We start from the raw sequence: 7,995 nt of genomic DNA on the forward strand, positions 1-7,995 counted from the left end.
TTTGAAGACAATGCGTCGCATTTGTAAAGCCTATATCAAAAGCTCCCTATCTGTTATGTCCGTTCCTTTGACATGAATTCCTTATGGATTGTCCAGTACCAAACTGCATCTCGATACATATTCTGTTAGCAGGAGAATCGATTTTCAGAAAGATGATTCAGTCAGAAAATGTTACACCGCTTCATACAATCATCGGGACCAACCACATCAGTTAAATCGGTATCCTTGACCAACTGAGCTTGTTAACGACGGAGGAGCAAAAGTAAAAGTGCTGTGTGTGTGTGAGAGTGTGTGTGTGGGTGTGTGTGTGTGTGTGTGATTTAGGTTTCCTGAGGCTCAGACAGACATTGAATCTGTTTGCTGAGGAGGCAACCGTTTTGACTTAGGAGAAAAAGATAAGAGTTGCTTAATCAGAACAGGGCCGAGTGTTGTTGCATCGCTGTAAGCTACTAATCGTGGAGTTCCCCACAACTCGGGATACTGTTTAGATTACACACAGCAGTTGGCAATAAGCGAGGGTTGTGGGTAATACTTTATCAGGACGTCATTACTTAGCCCAGACATACAATAAACTGCAGTTTGCCTGGCTTTATTTATCTTATGTTGTCGGAATTGTTATACTAGCAGACTGAGATTCTATAACTATCATGTATTACATATAAAGAATCTATGTTTATCTATGTTTTGAAAGAAATGAACTTGACATGAACTACTTTTCATATCTTACTAATAGGAATGACCAGATATGTGCTAACACCAACACTCAGAAATGTGTTTTGCGATATTTTAACTCACTTATCACAGAAGGCTATTTTAAACTGAAGTTTGCTAACAGAGGGAATTCTTTTCTTAAATATTTTTTTTTGCAATTCTAGCAAGTTTCATAGAGCACTTCAGCTCCCGCCAGTTTGGTGTAATTGGAGCTCTATTTCAGCAACGGGCTGAAGCAGCATATGAGAAAACAATTATTATCAAAAAAAATTAGAGGTCCTTATTAGTCAAACTAAAGAGCAAATAAATACTGTGTATCAAACTGTATGAAATCTATTTCAATAACATTTTTGTTTCATTTTCATCTTTGCAGATACCCACAGATAGGACATTCCCTTCCCCCAACATGAATGTGCACACTCATGCACACACACATGCACACACACATGCACAGGGACGCTCTGGCTCCCATGCACACCATATGGGATGATCACATGGCTCAAGGTATTAGCAGTAATTTGCCTGCCTGGGAGCAGTGTTATTTTCAGTTGCTCCCCATGTTGACACTTCCATAGCTAATGACCAGTAGGCCCACAATAAAACAGTGAAGGGCTAAAGTCCACTTTAAAGTGCATTTGTGACATAACAGGAGTTTGGTCAAATAAATGGATTGACACTAAAATCTTTGTCTTTAGTAGACATTATATAATAAAAAATAGTATCATTTAAGTAAGACATTATGTCCCGGCCATCATGATTTCCACGAAGTTATAGTTATACAGTTATAGATAAGAGCAGCCATACTTTACTTTCTTGTCCTCACAATGATCCCGCCCCCTTTTTGGGTGAAACTAGTGCTGTATAAGAGCCTTGAGGTACAATGCACATCAAATGATTTTAAAATAGCCAGTTTATGATTTTCTTTACTCTGCTAATCATCGAAGGACAGTAAAAGAAAAGATCTGTGGCTTTAAATGATCCACAGAGAGGTTAGAAATGGTTAACTGAGGGACCAAGACAGTCAATATGTGTTTGTCGAACACTTCATCATTGGTTAGTTAATGATGTTATTGAGTAAATGACGTGTGTGCCGATTGTGTCTGTAGATTGAAGAGAATCAGAAAAGAGTCTTAGTGATGGTGGAAATAAAGTTTTTACTGTGAAAAAATACGATTCTACCTTAAAACAGACATTCTTTGAATGGAGTTTGGTTTGACGGTGTGAAGCAGAGGGTCTTTTAACCTTATTAATTCACATAAACTGAGCTGACCTACCTTCTAATAATGAACCTTATAAACAGCAAAAGGAAAAGCAGGAAATGGAGATAAAACCCACATGTTTTCTACTTCTTTTGGCTCGAGGTCGGTTAATGAACACAAACGGTGGTTCTGAATAAGGTTACATATTAATAATATCAATAATATAAAATGTCAGGTCTGTCCTCCTTGATGGAGGCATACTGAAAGGACTCATCAACCCCTATTTCTGCATTGTTTTCATTGACACAACATAATTGTTTGCCTTGCTGGCTATAGGATTTAGGCTGCTAATAGCTAAAAAGCAATACGGTATTCTTATTTTATGCTATTAAACTGGAAAAGACCTCGGAATTTATATTTGCCGCCAATCAAATTAGACAGACACCCAAAACGGGGGCGGGGCCGAAGTACCTGGATGGGCTGCTCTCATCTATGTCAGTTGGGAGTTTGGCAGAAAAATCAGTCAGCATTAATTAGCTGATGGTCTCTTACACCATGAGGGGTGTGAGCAGTGGGCTGACTTCACTTCACTGTTGTCATGGTTTGTTACTGTTGTGAGTAACGTTATGGATTTGGCCTTTTTGATAACAGGCCTTCTTTCTGTGGTTGCTTGAACCAGCATTTTATCTAAGATTGAAGGTGTTTACGTCAAATTTGACATTAGACTTAACGCTTAGCGGGTCAAGGCTGATAAGAGTGTCTGCTAGGTTTGTTAGTGCAGATTTGTAGTCCACTATCTTACATGTCCAGCCCGGGAAATCTTCACAGTGCAAACTGATAGCCCCGTCTACATCACTGAGACTGTTTCCCTCCCCTGCTCAAAAATTATCTTTCCCTTAATATGTGAATCATAAAATTCGGATACCTAACAATAGTGGTGTCCCAGAAAGCACATCTAGTTCACAAAATAAGATCTCCACACCATTTTCAATAAGAGGTCTTATATTCCAGCTGTTATTATGTACTGGTAACTCTACAGATTTGCCAATTACTGAAAGCTGCAGCCCCTACAAGACCCTCAAGTTTGGTTTTATAAATATAAGACCACTGTCTACAAATCCTTACTGATAATCAGTTTCATTCTTCTCTAAAATATTTTTTTCCCGTACATTAAATGATGTTTCCCCACCTGATTATTCCCCTACGTTCATGTTGCTATGGCTACTAAACACAGTGGGGATGCTGCCTTAATCTATAAGTCTATTTTCAAATTTAACCTCCTTTAACTAATTTAAGGTCTTGTGTTAAAACCATCTCCACCAATTTTTTGATGATTTTTGGACATTTTTTCTCTGCCACTTCAGTTTGTCCAAGAACCAGTTCACTGCAGTGGTAACACCCTTTCTTATTCAATTTGAAGCAAGTACAGTCTAGTGTTGCTAACGTTGGTGGTGTTGTATTCGCGACTTGCCACGCTGGTCCATCAACTTTAACTTCACTTGCTGAGAGACTGACTGCTGTAGTTTAACTAGCCACACCTTGATCCAGAGTCACTGAATAATTATTGACCATTCTCTAACTTTCCCTTCTCTACAAAGTAGTATAGGCGCTCCTATTACTGGATCTTTGTTGCTTTTGACACCACGGATCATACTCCTAGACTGACTGGAAATCCAATTTGGCTTATCTGGCATGGTTAAAGTCTTACTTATCTGAAAGAACACAATGTTTATTATGTTTCCTATAATAACAATACAAACTATTAAGTTGTGAAATATGGAGTACCTTAGGGCTCTATGCTTAGCCCACTACTACTAAACTACTAAATTATACACAGCCAGGTCCAACTCCTGCTCATAAAGTCTCATAAAACTGATGCCCTGTAGTATAACTCCCGACACTTGTTCTCTACCGGTATTGTAAAGAAATTGCCAACATTGCAACACAGCTAACATTTGGTCTTTTCTGTGCATTGTGCATGCAGAGACTTTAATCAATGCCTTAGTTTCACCCAGATTATGAAGTCTTAATTAAGTTATTATTAAGTATCTAAGTCTTCAAATAGTTCAGAAAGCTGCAGCTATAATCTTAACTAAAACTTGATCACATTATACCAATCTTAGCTTCCCTTCATTGGCTCCCTATCCATCAGATCAGACTTTAAAGTGCTTCTAAAGACTTCTAAAGTGCTCCATATCTGTCAGATCTGTATGTGTGTGTTTCCTTTGTCCTATCTGTGTGAACGGTGTGCTTGAGCTTTGCCTCTTGTGTTTGTTTAGTCTGTCCTCTTTCCAGTCTCCATGGCGGAGAGGAGATTATGTGGCTCAGGTCTTATCTTTCTGGCGACACCTGACTTCATCCCGGAACTATGTTCTTCATGTATGTTTACAGGAAGACTAATTTTGTCTTCCTGATTGTCTATACTGTAATATTATTATGTTGTTCTGTTCTGTACACACAATATCTATCGCATCTGTCTGACCTCTATTGCTCTTCTTCCCCTTTTTCCCTGTGAAATGGTGTTTTGGGGGAGTTTTTATTTACAGTATCTGAATCAAGGGTTATAAATAAAATTATGAATGACCTACAATTATCACAAACTAGCAGTGAATCAATGTCACCTATGTTTTGTATCAGCATGTTACACTCAGAACTCTGATAAAGGGATCATTTATTAGGTTACAAGTTATATTATACCTTTACTCTTACCCTTGGTTTATATATTATGTCACAAATTATATTGAAATTTATTATTACAAGTAACAAGCGTCTGCTCATTTAAAGGTCTACTGGAAGAAATGGAACATAATATTCACAGGTAGGTTGCATTTTTCTTTTTTTATATTTGCAACCACCATATATTCTTGTTCAGTCATGGAAGGTAGAGCTGTATTCAAAGGTTGATTCGATGAACACCTACTCAGGGTTTCTGCTTCTTACAAAGGAAGTTTTTCCTTGCCGCTGTTGCCAAAGTGCTTGCTCATGGTGGGAACTGTTGGGTCTCCGTAAATAATTTCATAAGGAGTATGGTCTAGACCTGCTCTATTAGAAACTATTGTTATGATTTGGCACTATACAATATACAATATACAATATTCAATTGTAATTGCAATTCACAACTTTGCGTCTAGATGCCACTGAATCCTACACTTCTTCCTTTAATTCACCACCCAATATTATAGGTAGCTACTACATGTTTTTTCACTGCTGTTTCCAGCCTTTTGTGGCTGGGGTACAGCATTGACTTATTCAGGGGTGGCATGCAGCTTTCTAGCCCTTTCCAATGTTGTGGCTGAGGCCTTAAGCACTACCGTGGGAATAGCCCACAATAAACAGGTAGAAAGCATCATTATCATCTCATTTTTTCTGCAGCCATTATACCTTGCAAGGAGCTTAATTACACACAGTAGAATATACAGGTTGCACTGTAAAAAAAAGAAAACTCGTAGCTTCAAGCCAGCAGGATTCCCTATTTTTTTCAACTTTTAAGTCAAACTTGAATTTTTAAGTTTTGAAATAAAATTCCAAAAAGGTTTTTCCAACCTATAATCTCTTGTTGAGGCAATTGACTTTTCTTCTACTGCAAAACTTAAATCTTTGAGTTTTGGAAACAAAAAAAAATCTGTATTTCAAAAATGGTCCAGTGGAGCTACTCTTTATTAACCGTTTTTCACTTTAATGAGTTGTCTGAACAATTTCTGAAATACAAACTCAAAGATTCAGGTTTTTCTAAAAAAGAAAAAGCAAATTATCATTAATTATCATTAGTTTAATTTAAAACTTTTTAGTTTTAAACTTTTCTCAGCTCTTCCGTTTTCACTGTGTGATGTGTTGTTACATCATTGAATTTAAGTTAAACTGAGCTGAGACCAGTTTGTGTAAAATTAGATGAAAAAGTTTCTTCATCATCACTAGTTTAAAACCGTTATCTTGTTTCTTTTCTTTGTTACTTACGTACATATTATACTGTAACCTTATTATACAGTCATAAAGTGAACAAACAACTCAGATTTACAGGAAGTAGTTACATTATCAACACCTGAACTTTACCCTAATGAGCTCAAGCTATAAATTACAAACATATTAACAATAGCATGGCACACAAGTCAATTAAGAGAAAAGGTGGGGGAATAGTTATTTATTAAATGTAAATGAGTGATTTCAAAGCCTTTTTATCTCCCAACTCCGCATGCTTCACACACACATACACACATCATAGACTGCTGTAAAAAAAAAAAAAGACTTTTTACAAAATCTAGCTAATTATTGTTAAACTGAATCCACCCTGCATGTTGAAAGAGTTATCAGATGTGAACCAACCTCCTGGTAATTACACTCAACCCATTAGTCCTTATTTTTTTAAAGGAAAAAAAAAACACAAATATATTATAAAATATTTATAACAAAAAGTGTTTTGATCAACTAAAGATTATTTTCTGACCTAAAGCCAGACAATTAAATAGCAAAATGTACTTTTATGTCTTCCTCTTGGCCCATGACATCGTCATGATATCATGTACATTTAATTATCTTTATTTTTTTTTTACATGTATTCTGATATGAGCCTTTCAGACAGTACAGTAGGATTTTTCATTGTCCAGTTAACAGGGTCAGGATTTGATTGTTTGCCTTTAAGATGGCAGTTGTTTGTGCTCACACTCCATGACCATTTATACCCTCGCTGGGCAATAATTGGTCTTAGATCTTCCCAGTGTACTTTAGTATGCCAAAGATTCCGCCACCTGAAAAAAAAAGAGAGATGCTTTTTTAATCATTTAATCATCATCTTAAACAGGGGTATAAAGCTGTTACTGTTTGGATATTTCTTTAACAAAGCGAAATTTTTGAGACAAATATGTCCATCAATGCCACAATTTTTACATTTAAAATGTTGTGGCTGCAACCACAGGGTTGTAATAGTTCTTTTGGCTATTAAAAGTAAAACCCTGAATAAGTATATTTTGCTTTTGTCCTTTTGTTTTTCCTGAGGTGATTCCTAAGATAAATAACTTTGGGTCGAAGATTAGTTTTGGATGGAAGATTGATTCTCTTTCCTTTTTAACATCCTCCCAGTGTGCAGGGATACTGGAAGGATGCATACTTAAACTATGTTCTGAATGAGTATATAACACTTCATGGGAATTAGCCATGATTTATGAATAAAAAAGTATATATTTTTTGTCCTTTTGTGTCTTTTGTTGACCTTTCCTTTAAATGCTAGGTGGACAGCTGATTTATATGGATGCCCATCATTGCCAGAAAAAAAAAGAAAAAATTGAGTTTTTCTAAGTCAAAATTAATAAATACTGAACTCTACATGATAATAGAGATGGTAAGTCAAATTTATTTGTTGTTTGTTTTTGCAGAAGATTATAAGACAAGTATGATAAGATATAGAAGGAAGTCAAAATTTTGACTTACTGTCACAACATTATGATTTAGTATCTTATAATTTAAACTTTGTAAGTCAAACTTTTTTACTTTAAACTTAATAATTCTGACACATTTATAGCATTTCTTCCATTTTTTCTTTTTTTGGTGAGAATAGGCCTTCACAGCAGCATACAGTAACAGTAAGTTACCGTAAAACTTCTAATAAAAGTAGTGTCCTAATTAGAAGCAGGTCTCCTTTACTAGCCCGGTGTGGATAATTTAATCCTTCAGTTTATTTTACAGAAACCAAAAGCACCAAAGTGTCAAATGAATGACTCATGAGTGATATGTTATTCTACATATTTACAAGGTGACAAATTAAAGGTCGGTCCCATACAGGGGCGTGTTATATAAGATCAAACCTCTGGCTATTTATTTTAGTTTTATGGTTTATAAATCTCAGTTACTACACATACGTTATTTCAAAAGCAGAAATGAGGTAGGGTTGTGCTTGTATACTCACCAACAGCAGCCACCCCAGCGATAGAGCCAATGGTAATACCGGCTATAGCCCCAGATGAGAGCCCAGACGAACCTTCCCCCACGGACTCGGTGGTAGAGGGTGTACGTGTAGTGGTGGTGGCAGTGGTGGTTGTGGTTGATGCAGCTGTAGTACCCGTGGCTGGTGCAGCTGTAGTAGTGGTGGCTGGTG

At 36.5% G+C, this 7,995-nt stretch overlaps 1 long non-coding RNA gene across 1 annotated transcript; it reads right to left on the bottom strand.

Annotated features, from left to right (window-relative positions):
* Positions 1 to 6,457: 6,457 nt before the first annotated feature.
* On the bottom strand, positions 6,458 to 7,989 carry LOC118331717. Its single transcript, XR_004796896.1, has 2 exons — positions 7,807 to 7,989; positions 6,458 to 6,652 (listed from the first exon to the last, which is right to left on the bottom strand). It is a non-coding gene; the product is annotated as an uncharacterized LOC118331717 (long non-coding RNA).
* Positions 7,990 to 7,995: the final 6 nt, after the last annotated feature.

Source organism: Morone saxatilis, unplaced genomic scaffold, assembly GCF_004916995.1.
Source record: "Morone saxatilis isolate NCDOM2014 unplaced genomic scaffold, NCSU_SB_2.0 Contig20, whole genome shotgun sequence".
Taxonomy (NCBI): Eukaryota; Metazoa; Chordata; class Actinopteri; family Moronidae; genus Morone; species Morone saxatilis.